This window comes from Morone saxatilis, unplaced genomic scaffold, assembly GCF_004916995.1.
Source record: "Morone saxatilis isolate NCDOM2014 unplaced genomic scaffold, NCSU_SB_2.0 Contig23, whole genome shotgun sequence".
Classification (NCBI taxonomy): Eukaryota; Metazoa; Chordata; class Actinopteri; family Moronidae; genus Morone; species Morone saxatilis.
In genome coordinates this window covers 20424955-20441398 of record NW_023339796.1, presented here as the reverse complement: position 1 = coordinate 20441398, position 16444 = coordinate 20424955, and positions in this window count along the sequence as shown.

The window sequence follows — 16444 nt, the reverse complement described above, 5'->3', positions numbered from 1 at the left end:
CAAACCACGCCCACCCCCACAAATAAATATGTCTTTGGGAATATGATACCTTTGTACCGTTGTTCCGAAACCAATTATTTGTCAGGCTTCCATTTATAAATGTTTAAATCAACAGCATTTAAGCGCCCCCATGTTCAAATTGTTTGGTCATCTCTGCTCTTTCAACCAGGGGTGTTTCCAGAGTGGGGCACTGACTTATGCAGGGGTGGCATCAAGTATGTGTCTCAGCTTTCCAGTCATTGCCAATTCATGCAATTCCAACACAGTTCATGGACCCCAGTGTGCAGAAATATTCAAATACACTAGAAATAACACATTTACATCAAAGACTTTTGAGTCATAGAACCCATTTTCATTTAGAGATCTTGAGGTCAGAGGTCAAGCGATCCCTTTGAAAATGGACATGTCAGTTTTTCCATCACCATATCGAGACTAACTCTCTAGCTTTATTTAGCCCTCTTCCCGACATGCTAGCATGTCATGGTTGTAACCAATGGATGCATTAGGCCATGTATTTCCATGTGATTGTTTTCACTATAGCTCGTTTGTTAAAGTCATACTGGTACAGTATACATTATGTGTACCACAATAAACACACATAAACCAATGACTCAAACTCTTTGTTTATACCCACTCCCTTTATTTCTTTTTTTTGTCCGATAACAATAATTACATAATAATGGTACAACAGAATGTCATGTGTACAGCCAATCTTCATTTATAGTAACACTGTAATCTATTCTCCATTTAAATGTGGCATTCGCATCTTCTGAGCCTGACAAACTTCTGATAATTCGTCTTCATTACACACATCATAACTATTCTCAAAATCAGTCATCTGTAATTCAATAATTTGCATTCAATTTAATCCTAAAAAATTCTGCAGAAATAATGAGTGTATAATCACCTGAAAATAAGAATCATTGTGTTTTTGTTACCATGAAATAAAGTGTGTTATCTACAGTGGAGTCATAGCCTGTTCGGTGTTAGTTGCAAGAGTTAGAAACTTCACTGCTAGATGCCACTAAATCCTTTAAAAGACCACTAAAAATACATATTGACAATAACCCCACAAAGTGAATTAACCAACCTGAACATCTACAATACAGCTACAACAGCTAAAGAACTTCCAGCATCTTTTTAAACATTCTTCAGATCCAGTGAGATTTCGGGCTCCTTATAGAGGCTGAGGTTTAAGTCAGGAATCTGTTGACAACCGGACAAAACTGGGATTAGTTATGATTTATACGTTGTCTCTGAAAACATCAAAATCTGATTTAAGGTTCACATTCCTGCTACTGACACAGCAGGACAAACTTTAGCTCAAAGAAAAGATAAATCATCAGTATGATGAAATTAACTCTGACTTAAACAACACATTCATCAATAAAAAACAAATTGAATTAAGGAAAGTGTGAGTCCTCCTCCTCAGGAGCCCTCTTTAATAGTTTGGGAGTTTAAGTCTTAACATGTTGGAACATTCATGCAGGGCACTTATTCATTCTGCGAGAAGAGCAAAATTCATTCTACAGACACACTTAAGACCAGACCTTTACTCCCTATCACTTTATACAGAACCATGTAAATAATCCAAAGGACAGCTGTCTTTACCCAATTACTCCAGGCCATAGTGATGAGGGCTTGGTTTTCATCAGTATACTTGGACCTGGAAGATCTGCGCTTCCTGCTACCACCTCCGCTGCAGCTCTGTGAGACAGAGAGGATGGTTAGATTTTAGGCTTAGACTGTTTCAGCTTTTGGAAGGTCAGTGCAGAATATTCAGCATTTTGTATAGAAGTACAGTATCTCTTTGGGATTATGTAGTGATAGCATTGTTTTTTTTATTACAACCTGCATAATTCTTTATTTAAAGACATTATAACTATTCTTTTTTATGATCTTTTTAAACAAGTGAATAAATTATTGAATTTCCCTCGGGATAAATAAAGTATCTATCTATCTAAATTGATACTCAGCTGGTACTCAGCTCCAACTACAAAAACAATGCTGCTCAAATATGAATGCATCAGTAATCCTGTCATATACTGTATAAAACATCATGAATTGAACCATTCAGCATAATGAGTACTTTTAATTCGCTGAAGTCCTGCGTAAGAGGCAGTCTCTTTACTTGTACACTACTTTACACTGTTACTTTACTTCAGTCTTTCCTTCAGCCCTGCTTACCACAGTACAGTTGTTGCCCTGTGTGAGGCACAGCTCCAGTTTGCAGTGCAGGTAAACTTGGCCGTTACCCCCAGAGAACTGGAACATGTTGAAAGAGAAGACATTGGACAATCCGTTTCCATTTCCCTCCACCTTTACCGTCTTGTCAGCGGGGTTCGGGCATCTGCTCAGAAACAGGAAACAGACATGATGACATCATCAGCAGTAAGGACACTAACAAAGTCACAATTTAGATTTTTTTTCTCACTTGTTTTTAATAAGGTCGTATCGCACAGTCCCATTAGGTGACGAGCTGTTGCTTGCCCAGCAGGAGTCGGTCACCACAGCAACCATTTTGGCATCCAGCCCATCCGTCTTCAGCTCCACCCAGATCTTCTGGCTCAGTGCAACCTCAGTGTCTGACTTGACAAGGTGCATGCAGCCAGAGTCAGTGTAGGTGTTCATCATCACACAGCAAATTGAGCCGTTGCAGCAGACAAATAATGATTATACATTCTGGACAAGAATACTTTTACTATGTGTATTTTTGGGAGAATTTGTTCTAGTGCAGAGTTTTTCTGATCAAACTGCCATATTTATTTCAAGCCTGGAATAGCAGGCAGAAATCAATACAATTTTATTTCGTCTGAAAGGACCAGACCTATGAATATTATATTACATTTCTGACAATTAAACCTCCTAAATGTTACACACTGGACCTTTAATTTATCTAATCCCATCTTCATCGAAAAAACACAGTGAAATGATGATCTTACAGCAGTTGGTGTTTGACCTCCAGTCCTCCCATGTGATGTATTGTTTCAGGCTGCAGGACTTGGAGTAAGCTTAAAAAAACTGGCAACCGACACCGTCCACCGCTGGGTATTTGCACAAAGTGTTTATGCAAGCGGTTATGAAGGGCTCTGGGTCAGCATGGCTGTGGCAAGCAGTGAAAGGTGCCTGCTTCATGAGATTGCAGCTGTTCCAGTAATGCAGTGAGGGAGAATGAGAGTTAATTACCAGTTGTGTGTGTTTAGCTTCCACAATCATTCCTGGTCATATGACAGAGTTGTGGGTCCATAAGAATGTATAATAAAGATGGCTTGTTCCTGTTTTAAAGATGACAGGAGTGTTTAGTGTGTTTTGCTGGATCAGTTCTTACTGTTCAGTTGTGCTGTTGCAGTTGATTGTACTATTAGTGGTGTCGTTGTGGTGAATCTCAGCTATGGGGTGACAAACACAACAGTACATTCAATTTGAAACCCATGCAACATAAATAAACAGGCAGTTTGGTTGGAGTCGTACCCGGCTGCACTGTAATTAGAGGACTTGGCTGCACTCAGGGTGGTGTTCTCGCTGGAATTAGTGGGGTTGCCACACAAACCCTCCACAGCCTGTATATCCCCTGGTGGACAAATCAATGAACTTTCAAAAACAGCTGTCATTCTTAAACTCAAACAAGATCAGCTTTGAAGAAGGTAAGCCATCATTAATCATCTCTTATATAAAGTTTTAATAAAAAAAATACATTGACAGCTACTGTATAGTTACTAGTCATAAGGAGTAAAAAGTAATACTAAAAAGTAGATAAAAGTCTGAGTTAATTATTAATAAGTAAATATCCTTCCTGAAAGCTGCCAAAGCTAATGAACATTAGCTTAATATTTAATAAAAATTTAAATCATGGCACAAATATTTTCTCCAAATAGGATTTTGTTTGATGTACCTGCCACATGTGCAGTGTTGCCATCAAAAAAGACTGTCAAGTTGGCAAAATGTATCTTGGCAGTTACCACAGTCTGGTTCTTGGAGAGTTCCACACCGTGAACCAGCTGACCCGTGGAGTTGAGCGTTAGTGCTTGGTTATCAACCTAAATCATGGCAGATAGACAAAGTGAAGGAAACACTGGCTGAAACATTACAAATACACATACATGTGCTTTGTGTGTGCTTGTTCCCACTTAAAGAAAGATCTTTCACAGCAACACTCAGTAAAAGACAGTAATGGCTGACATTGTAATTGTACTGTAAGGTTTCTGAACAAATGGCTGCGCAGAATTTTGGCATTTTTGCCATTGCCATTTTTGTTTGATAAAACATGAATTAATCAAAAGTTAATTCTAAAAAACAACAACTTGTAAACCCACAGCTGCAGTTCACAGGCCAGAATGACAGTGTGCATACATACACACTGCATGCCATCATTAATCATCTCTTCATATAAAGTTTTAATAAAAAATACATTGACAGCTACTGTATAGTTACTAGTCATTAGGAGTAAAAAATAATACAAAAAGTAGATAAAAGTCTGAATTAATTAATAATAACAAGTAAATATTTGTTTCCTGAAAGCTGCCAAAGCTAATGAACATTAGCTAAATAATTAATGAAAATTAAAATCATCTTGCTATGCTACCCATAAGTAAATATCATTACAATATATTGTGATATTGAGATAATAATGGTCATCAAATTGAGGTGGAAACAAGCCCCTAAATACACTGTTAGATGGATTTAAATGGATTGTGGCATCTTACCCGAACTCTTCCACCTTGCTCCAGATAGATTTTTACACTTGACCCATTCAGTGACAGTATCAAGTGGTCCAAAAACACCACATCTTGACGGCGTCGCTCAAGGAAACCTGCCAATATGTTGTAGGCAGAGCTTCCTTGAGGCTTCATCAGACTGTATACACACCGATCAGGAACAGAGTGGATGCTGCTGGAAAAATCGATGACAGTGGAGCCAGTCACAGTGCACACAGCAGGGGGTTTAGCACACCTGGTGGAGATGGAAAGGCACAAATATTCTGTCTTTTTATTTTTGAGAGAAAAATCCAAAGACCACAATGAGAGAAAGATGTTTTATCCTATGAAGACATCACTTCCAGTCAATATAAATTGGAGAAAAATGAATCATTACTGAAACTTTAAAGGGGTTCTCCACCAATTTTACCGGTCAGTAACTAAATACTACTCAGCCTGGGCAAACACTTGCATGGAGCTTTCTAAAGCTGTCCATAAGTGAGCAGTGCTGTTGTCACAATGGCAAATCACTCAGTGACCTTGGAATAAAGAAAAACTGTTCAACGTCACACACATTGTAAGACAGTTTTAGCATGAAAAAAGCTGTATTGCAACCTGTCCTTCATGTTTTTGAAGTGCAATGCTAAATTGTTGAACACTTTTAAGTTTTATAGACTGAAAGATGAATCAGTTGATTTTTTTATTTATTTTTTTAGAAACATAAAACAGATTATTCAGTAATGAAAACAATTGTTAGTTGCAGCCCTAATCTGAAAAATATCAGAACTTTCTCATCAAGTCTTTGTTGTGTCCTCAGGTGACATTTGAACACAAGTGCCACTTGTGTTCAAATGAACACAGAGGGTTCACTTCATTTAAATCAGTAGGCTGAACCTTTATTCAAACTTTATTCCAAATGTAAAGCAAACATATTTACGTGTTGTTGCCCAGGCAAATCTTGGATCCACATATACTGACAGTTTTGATGTCAGCAGAGACATCACACACGTGTAAAGTGCAGTTTTCTGCAACCCACCCAATCATTGAATTGGCCACATAAGCAACACCTGGGAGGTGAAGAAAGAAAGGTTATGAAATTAGTTTAGCATTAAACATCAACAAATGTACCACAATGATGGGGAAAAAAGCAATTATAACTGACATTCACACTTTTGTTTTGAGGATCCCTGAAAAGTCCTAGAGTCATCTTTGTGAATCACAGGATTTGCCTACCTGTGACTCTGCATCCACTTATGTCCCAGTCAACATTGACGGCAGAAGCAGTTGGAACCTTTTGTTGGCTCAGTGTGGTGTTACCGTTTTTTGTTTCCATGACCTAGAAAAGGAAAACAAAAATCAAGGTTAACAATGTAACACTGTACTAAACTGTGAGTCCACCTTTTTATATGTGCATAATTCATTTTCTCCCAATTTTATGACAATGAGAGCAGTTGTGACCTAAGCATCAGATGAGTCAGTGGACATATGACCAGAAAGCACCCTGGTAGCTCACTTGGTAGAGCTGGCGCCCCATGTACCAAAGCTGAGTCCTTGCTGAAGCGGCCATGGGTTCGACTCTAAACTGTGGTCCTTTGCTGTGTTATCCCCTGAGATTCTATGAACTGGAGTCTGAAATCACAGCCAGTTGGGATTAAGTCAACTTCCCATAAAAACAGATTGGTTAAATGACATAGGTTGCCATGGTAACAGACACAGATCAAAGGTTTGTCTTAAATATACTTAAATATACTTACAACAAATGGATTTATATAGCCAGTTTTTGCAGAGAATTTCACAGCTGTTTGTGCTCCAACATTGTAGAAAGAAACACTAACCTGAAATCAAAAACAGACAAGATACAGAAAATATGAGGACATTTATGATATGTATAATATTTCAGATTTAAACTTTGAAGTTCCCTTTGCCACACAATGTCTTTAAAATGTTGATTTTGTTTAAAAGAACAACATTAACAATGAAAAACATGGAACTGATGATGACTCACATATTCGGTCTCATTATCTTTGAACACAATGAAAACATGGCATTTGGAAGTGTTGGACTTGAAGTTTGGCAGGTCAACAGGTGCTGATTCATTTATTATTTGCACAGTTATTCTGTCTGTTTGGTCAATATCAGAAGTCCAAAGACAGTCCTGTGCGATGTCAGATGAGTTACGTTTGAAACAAACTGCACGATTGGTTAGATTTTTCGACACCTGCAAAAGAGAGAGACACCATATATGGATTATTACATTAATAATACAATTAGTGCAAGTCAATAACCACATCAGATCAGTTTATCATCAGTCCAAAAAGGTGTCATACATAAACTACAGAATAGACGGAAGCAGTTTTACATTGGAGAGAAGAGAGAGGTTCACAGTGAATTGGCGGGAAATTTGGAGATTGGTGGGCAATATTGGGTTCCATAACAAATCTATCATTTATTTGTATTTAATATTGTTATTATTTTTTTGATTTAACTATCCAATATATTCCATATTTATTTGTGTTTCATGTTCAGATGGACTAAAAGAATTGATGTTACACTAGCCTAGAAATTCATTATAATGAATGAATTCTACCAACTGCCAAACTTATAATTATAATAATATAAAATAAATAATATTGTGAAATGACATGGATTTACAGGGGAAAATCCCTTTGTTAATACTATATATGAACTATTACAATATTGTTTGAGACTTAAGTTTCCAGTCTTTATATTAAGATAAGCAAATAGTAAAGTATACTTGTATAAGTGTATTTCTACACTATGCTTATATTATTACTTTTACTTAAATAAAAGATCTGAGTACTACTACCACTGCAGACTGCTGCTGTAGCTTCATATTTACTGTACAGACATGAGTGATATCAAACTTCTTGTTTAACTCTCAGCAAGAAAATTAGAGACAAGCCTTTTCTCAGACATGGTTTCATTTTACTCACCTCAATTATTGAGTATGTACGTCCATAAAAACTAATGGAACAGTTGCTGATGTCCACTTCCACAGAAGCATTAAGTGATTGGGACAGAGAAAGGTCGACCTGGCTTGCAGCGACTACAGAGTGAATTTGAAGGAAAAAGAAATGAAAGACATCATACATTAATCGATCAAGACCAGCTTTCTTTCTTTTCATTCCCAAGTCACGGCTCTGACTTAGAATGGCATTTATCAACGCAATGACAAATGGGAGAACTTAAAGGTTAAGGCCCTCATCATCAAGTGGAGCAATTAACTAAATCTACTAAAAATGTCTTCAGTGTGTGAAACAAAATTACTTTACCTTACTTATGCTGATTAAATGGTGAAATGTTGATGTGCCCTTGTATTCATTTGTATTGATTTCATGGATGAGCATATGTTTCAAAATGCATTATTCAGGTAAATTCTGTATTGGAAATTTGATAATTCTAGACAAATCTGAAGGGGCATCTCACTTTTGAACCAACACTGTCACACCGTAATGAGGAAGTTCTTTTTTAAAATGATTTAGGGAAGAAATGTGGAATATAAAATTTCCTGTAGAGCCCATTTTTTTGCCTTAAAAATAAAGCTTTTATTGTAAAGGTCTTTTTTGCTTACCTGCCAGCAGGAGAAGCAGTGCACCCGGATTTTCCATGATGGAGTCCCGGCAGTAAACTGTCACAGAGCTGGGAGAGACAGTCCACACGATAATACAGTGATCATTTCAGTGATCAGTTCAAGTTTTCCAAATCATTTTAATAAGCAGTGCAATTTCCTGTTTCTTTAAAAATGGAAGGCACTGCATATTAAAAGTGTGTTCTGAATTTTCCTGTTAATAAACTGAGGAACCATGATCCATCTTTATAGAACCAGAGTGAGTCTAAAGATCTGCAGTCATCTTGTAAGTTAATAAGCATTGTCCACATGAAGCCAGGAAGAGAGGGATAGTGTGCAGCTTGTCTTACCCTCTGGAAGGTGGCTGGAGCAGCAGGGAGATGAAGCTTTGCAGATGGAGGTCGGTGATGATCCCTTCTTGATGTTTGAATTGCTATGTGAATTTTCCTGTCTCTTTTTATGCAGGTTTGTCTCCCTCACGCTCCTGAAAAATGAAGTAAGTTTAACAGGTTGTCAAGAAGATTTGACTCCCCAAACTGGCTTTTTGTAACCTGGAGCGACCCATTGTGTAACTGCACTATTATCAGTACACACACACACACACGTCAAATCTGAAAGAAAAAACACAGGAGTAAAATACTACTACCACCCCATCAATCCACTCCCAATGATGACCAAATAACTTCTGTTTACAGAAATCTTCTCAGAGTCTTGATGAAATATCATTTAGGCCTTTAAATTTCATTTAGGTGATAAAATATTTGATGTAATATGTAAGTTAGCCTACATTATTTTCAGTGCCGTGTTTGTATGTCTTTACGGTAATAAATCCCATGAATTTGGTTGTTTTAAAGGTGTCATATCATACTAAGTCATTAATCAGTTTATTTTTATTATACACATATTTATTAATGAAATGCTTTTTTGTCTTTGTTACACTTCTGGTCCTCCATATATAAGAAAATGTTATTTGTATGTTAATTGTTGTTAATGTTGACTATTTATCAAGAAGTTTAACATTTATTATTATAATCATTATATGCATAGGGATTATGTAAATCACCATCCTTAAGAATGTACCTGTATGACATTCTGTCACAGTGAGCTGGCCTGTCTATTTACCCTGAGGGCTTTCAGGTGCACCAGTCTAGTTGTTGTGTCACATACCTTCCTTACAGAATATGCAAAGCAGCAGGTTGTTTTTAGAACATTTCTTTATTTCTGACATTTTTTTAAGGACTTTTTATACTTTTTCTATTCTAAATGAGTAGAGAAAGGGGTCAACTCCAGAACCTGACTCGACTATTCAAAGCTTTAAATAAGTACTTTTGTAGGCTTGCAACTCTCTTGTAGTCCAATGCTTATTGTACCATATTTATCTTATCGTAAACAGTGGAATTCACTATTTGATGGCTCTTTATACAGTCTGAATTTAATTTCAATGGTAAAATCCTTGAATTCTTGAACCTTAGCTCTGTCACACACTGTCAAGTGTCACACACTTGACATTTCCATTTACTGGCAGACAAAATTATTGGATTTCGATATAAAAATTCAAAGAAATTTGTTTTGGTAAATTTGTTTGCATACATTGTTAAATGGGGGTACAATATGACTGGGGATGTAATCCTTGAGGGTTAAAAGGGCTTTTTTAAAATTCCATCTGGACTTTAAAGAGACAGATCTGATCTGAAGTATCTTGCACCTAAACTGTTCAGTGACTCATTGACAAGAAACTCAATTTGGAAGTTGATTCTGTGAGAAACTGTTAACCAATGTAGTGATCTGAGAACTGTAGTGTGTGCTGCTCTTTTTGCCTCCTTGTCACAACCCTGGCAGCAGCATTCTGGATCAGCTGAAGCTATCTGATTGCCATCTTAGACACAGACCTGTGAATAAATGCATGTACTAGTTTCTCCACATCATGTTTTGACATCGATGCTTGTGATATTTTTGAGGTGGTAGAAGGCTGATTTTGTTATCGATTTAATGTAACTACTGAAATGTAGATCTGAATCTAGGTGACACTGAGCTTTCTGGCTTGGTTTTTACTCTTAACAGACTGTTATGGTGGGCACAGACTTTAAGTCTTCACTGGCCCCCGAGGACAACAACAGTTATATATAAATAATACGTAATGTGCTTTTGTCTTCAATTCACTTTTTCATGCATGACTGAAATGTGCTTCTTCATCTTAACTGTCTAAATGGGAATCTGTTGAACTATATTGGTTTGGAGACAGCTATATATATTTGCATGTCATCTGCATACATGTGATGAGACTTTAAAACTTTGGTAATTTCAGCTAATGGGAGTATGTAAAGCTTAAATATTTGATCGGATATGTAAGCTAGCAAGCTTAAAGGTATCTTTTCTGGTTGGTTAGGGTTAGTGGAGGAATGTTGCTTACCCCATAGGGAAAATTATTTGGTTAGTCATATGAAAAATATTTCCTCAAGGGCTGTAAATCACTCCCACGGTCACTTAAAAAGAAAAGAACTTACTGCATTATTTAAAGAATAATGGCTGAGAAAAGTGAAGTACCAAAATGGACTGCTTGACGTAACAAAAACTAGTGTTTGTGATGGACATGGAATAATAGATAAGTTTGGGGTACTGTAACAGACACCTCTCCAGTAGCTGCTGGCACTGTTACAAAGACATCAATTTTTGCTAAATTGCTGCCATATAATCAAATATATTTGTCAATTTCCAATTTTAGGAGTTCCCAATGATGACCAAATAACTTCTGTTTACAGAAATCCTCTCAAAGAGTCTTGATGAAATATCATTTAGGACTTTAAATTTCATTTAGCAGATGAAATATGTTATCTGATTGTGATGGCCGCCCTAGCAGCCACACATTGAGGCAAAAGCACATGGTGGTAACTTCCATTTGTTTGATTATCTTTAGGTTTAGTTGTATTCAGGTTTAGAACATTGCACACAATTCACACAGATTTGGGAATTATAATACACAGTTTTATTGTCCATTTTTGACAGCTGTTATCTTTTTGGGTGCACACCAATAGTATACTTTCGTTGCTCAAATTTGGTGTAGCGTATATTTAGGTCATTCATTTTAGGTTATTTTCATTGCTTAATTCAGGTTTTATTTGAGGGACCTTTCTCCTGGTGCTGCGCTGAAGATGCTCAGTGAACTGACAAAGGAACGTGCTGCAAATCAGAGACGCTTAAAAGGGGTTGGCCGATATATGTGGCTACACCATGTTGGCAAGAATCAATGGGGGAGAGGCAGTGATTGTCTCCTTCTATTGAGTTTAGCTAGTTATACTTTCGTTGCTTCAAATTTGGTGTAGTATTATTTAGGTCATGTCATTTAGGTTATTTTCATTGCATTAATTCAGGTTTTATTTGAGGGGACTTCCTCCTGGTGATGCGCTGAAGATTGTCTCATGACTGACAAAGGAACGTGCTGGCAATCAGCGACGCTTAAAAGAGGGTTGGGCCGATATATGGTCGGCTACACCATGTTGGAAAAACTCAATGGGGAGAGGGGCAGTGATTGTCTGCCTTCTTTGAGTTTAGCTTTATTTCTGATTATTTGCTTTTTGGACGTTTAGTATTCCAAGTATTCACTTAGTTGTATTTCTGGCTGCATTATCTAGGATATTATTTGAGATATTAGGTTGTTGAAATGTTATGTTTATCTATTCTCCTGTGTGTCAACAGTGCCTGGATCAGCCTCCTAATTTAAGTTCCCAAGTGTCCAGTTGTAGTTTAGTTAGGTCGGTTTGGTTTGGTTGGTTTAGTATGTTTATGTAGCCTGAGTTAAGTTCTGTTTAGTTGACCTCTTTTATGGGCCCAGGACGTTTTGTATATTTTGTAACTTGATTATTTTCACATTTTTTTGTGAATGAAATGACTTTTTGTGAGAATTTAACCTTGACTCCTCATGCCTGCCAGCTTGGTCCCTGACACTGATATTTGATCTAATATCAAAGCTAGCTTACATTATTTTCTCCTTCAAACTTCTACTTAATTTCAAGACATTTAAAGACATATTAGATGGAGATGTTCATGTTAAAATGGCCTGAAATCCTTTGTCAGGTGAGGTGGTAGACAGACCTGTGAATAAATTAATGTACTAGTTTCTCCATATCACGTGGTAGAAGGCTGATTTTGTTATTGATTTAATGTGACTACTTAAATGTTCTTCTGTCTAACTGGGAATCTGTTCAACTATATTGGTTTGGAGACACAGCTATATATATTTGTGATGAGACTTTAAACATTTGGTAGTACAGTATGTAAAGCTTAAATATTTGATTGAGGAATGTTGCTTATCCCACTTAAAAAGAAAAGAACTTAATGCATTATTTAATGAATAATTTGGGGAGTAAAACTTCTTGATCTGCCCAGGAGCAAAAAAGCTTCAACACTCAACCAAAATGTTTACATTTATGAACTCAATAATATTTATTTTAACGATATACTTAATGACAGAGTTATGTTGTTTTTTTTAGATCCCTTTCAATTTGAACTTTTTATTGATGGATTCCTCTTTCTATTGCCCATTAAAATATCAGACAATGAATTACACTGTAGCCTAATTCTATTTATTTATAGATTCATAAATCAATTAGTACATGAGTTCATTAATAACTATTTTCATTATACATTCTTATTCATTTACCTTTTGATACACCGTCAAAATTGTTACGTGAATGTCCCTTCGCAATTAAATTATTAATTTTAAAAAATAAAATGTTTTTAATTTTTTAAACCAGCATCAGTCATAATCATACATATCAAATATTAATTCATTTTTAAAACGTTTTAACCCTTCAATTGCCATATTTTTGTCATGATGCAACACCATTTTATGGTCTAAAAAACACAATGATTTATTTTCATTATACTTTATGCAAACTGGATTATTTATGGTTGGATTATTGCAGCCTGGTATATGTGAAAGATTTATTTTGCATACTTCATAAAATGCTCACATTAAGGTCAATTCGAACAAAAATGTGCTCATAAAAAATTTAAATTAAAATTTATTTTATAAAAAAACCCATTTTTAAATCAGCATCAGTCTTAAGCATACATATCAAATATTAATGAATAAAAAAAAATTGTAACCCTTAAATTGCCAAGTTTTTATCTAATTATTTATTTTCAATATACTTCATATATTTTATTATTATTACTGGATTACAGTATTTATTGTTTGATTATTGCGGCCTGGTATATTTGAAAGATTAGCAGCAACATTTATTTACGTTCCCTCTATCAGCAAAAGCGGGTATTTTCTCCATATATGGTAAAATTACGTCATCTGGAAAAGAATCCCTCAGAGCACACACTTAAAAGCCACAGGTCTCAAATGAAGCAGAGAAATGAGAAGAAGCATGTTTTATACTTTTTATTCAAGCAGGATCCAAATAGTGATTTGAATGGGTTTCAATCTGCACATTTTTTTGCGTAGGGACATTAACAGGTCTATTTCAGTCCACGTTGTTTACAAAAATCATCAACAATATGCATGAACAAAGGATAAAATATGCTGGAAATTAAAAGCCAAAAACACAAAAATGTGCGAGGGTGCATCAAAGGGTTAATGAAATGCTTTATCAGTGTTTTTGTTACACGTCTGGTCCTCCACATATAAGAAATAGTTTTGTTATGGTTATATACCATTTAAGTTTAAACGTGATTTTTGTTTTTATTGTTATTATTATTATTATTAAGATTTTCAGAGAATTGTATAAAAAGTTCCCTTAACAGGAAATAATCTGCTCAAAATACATGCAAATCACTCGTTTTACACAAACTTACTACAAAGTTACTGTTTGGATTCATTGGACAGTTTTGAATATAATATAAAATATCCATAAAATATGTCACTGAGTCAGGGGTTGTCAGTTTACTATGATAGAAAAGGGGTGCCTTGTGGAAAAGGTTTAGGAACCACTGGCTTATAAAAGTGTCATTAAGTTCAGAGGAGCAGTGTGGAGGCATGTGTGTTACAGTCACCATCTTGTGGTGTTCAGAAGATGAGGCACTGAAGGAAAGCGAACAGATAGTTTCAATAGAACTACTTACATGAATTAATGGACACCCTGCAGCCAATCAGAATCGAGTATTTATGGTGCTATATGTGGTTGCCAGGCTCTTAACCAGATCTGAGAGAGGGTCACATCACCCTCCTAGGATTGGTGATGTGATGACATTAATGTTTCAAATCATTAAGCTTTCATTTCCAGGTGTTCTGGAACATGAAGTGAGATTACCAGGACAGGATCTGGGGATGACTCACAGCTCAACACTGTAAAAAAAAAAGAAAAGTTAAGAAGACTCATAATTTCAAGGCAATTGTCTTCACTGTTTTTTAAGTATTAAGTCAAATTTAAACTTTGAGTTTTAAAAAATGTAAATCCATGGAAACAAAAAAAAATCTGTATTTCAAAAATTGTTAATTGAGCTGTGAACAGGATTCATTATTCTGCTTCTTGAAAATTACATAGTTGCAATGGAAAGTATGAAATTATTAACCGTTGATCATTTTAATGAGTTATCTGAAACATTTTTGAAATACAGATTTTTTTTTTCCATTTAAGTTGTTCTAAAGAAGAAAAGTAAATTATCTTTTATTATCATTAGTTTAATTCAACACTTAAGAGTCTGAGTTTGACCAAAAACTCAAAAATGTAATGAAGACAAAACACCAGCATCTTCCACAACATCAACATAAATGATTATGAAGAGTGCCAGTATTATTTACACATGTAAAAAAAAATTAAGTCTGCATTTAACAAAACCTTATTTACATTTGTAAATCTTAAAAAACACTGGGGGCTTTTTTTGCTCTATAAATACCAATTTTGGTTTTCTAATACGTTGGTCTATGATCTCATCCATCATAAGCTGTACTGCGTTAAGGCATGTCAGCAAATGTTAGCATGCTAAACTAAGATGGTTAACTTTGTACACACACACCATTGTACTTCAGCTGGTCATGGCGATAGCTGTGCATGTGGACGCAGCAGCTGGTAACTCCTTCAAACCTTGACTATGGCAACAGCTGCACATCCAGATGTTTCTATTCCTTCAAACCTGTTGAATTGCTAAAACATGTATTACCTATGACAGAAACTGCCTGCACCAGTACCCACCGTCATCAGAAAAGGAAGCATGGGGGTGGATTAAAGAGATACAGACCTTGATAATTCACCGGCCAGATCAGTCGGAGGCCACTACAGTGCGTACTGTCACCCCAGGAGAAGAAGAGAGCTGGATGGGAGCCATGCTTGGCCAGCTTGGACTTAATGTCTGGTCTGGCAGAAATGGGACTCTCTCAGAGACTTGTGTACACATCTTTACAGAGCCCTGCTCCGTCGACATGCTGGATCAAGCACTCGACAGGCGGACCGTTTCGGAACCATTCCAAATGAATTACCAATTCATTTCATTTACTCAATAACCAAAATAGGCAGTTAATCTGGACTATGGTGGCTGAGGATCAAAAACTAAATCTGTAGCAATTTCACACATATTTATGGCTGTTTTTAAAAACTATTGTATGATAGTCAGCAGACAATTAAGTGTTCTAACAGGGCTGCAACAGTTATTTTTTCAATTAATCGAGTACTTGTTTGTTGTCTAAATGTCTAAATACTGAAAAATGGCAGTCAGTGCTTCCCAAAGTCCAAGGTGACATCCTCAAATGTCTTGTTTTGTCCACAACCCAAACACATTCAGTTTACTGTCAGAGGACTTAAGAAAGCAGAAAATATTTACATTTGAGAAGCTGGAATCAGAGAATATTTTTTTTGTTTGTTTCAAACCGATAAATCGATTATCAAAATAGTTAGCAGCTATTCAGTTAACTGACTAATTGTTGCAGCTTCCTCCTCAAACTCTGTGCTGGATCCTAGTGTGGCAATTTGCACTCTTACGTCTAACTGATCATCCACATTGTAACAAAACTGTTATCAAAACATGAAGGACTGACAAGACTTTTGGTATAAAGCTAAAGAGTTAAATGACACATTAAAACAGGGATATTGATATTGGTCATGATTCCCTTAAATAATGATCAGTTTTTATTTTGTTTGGTTGTTTTTTTTAATGGAGTTATTCGCCTTTCCATCCTCCAACCCAGAGAGAAAAAGGAAAAAAAACAAAACAGAAAATT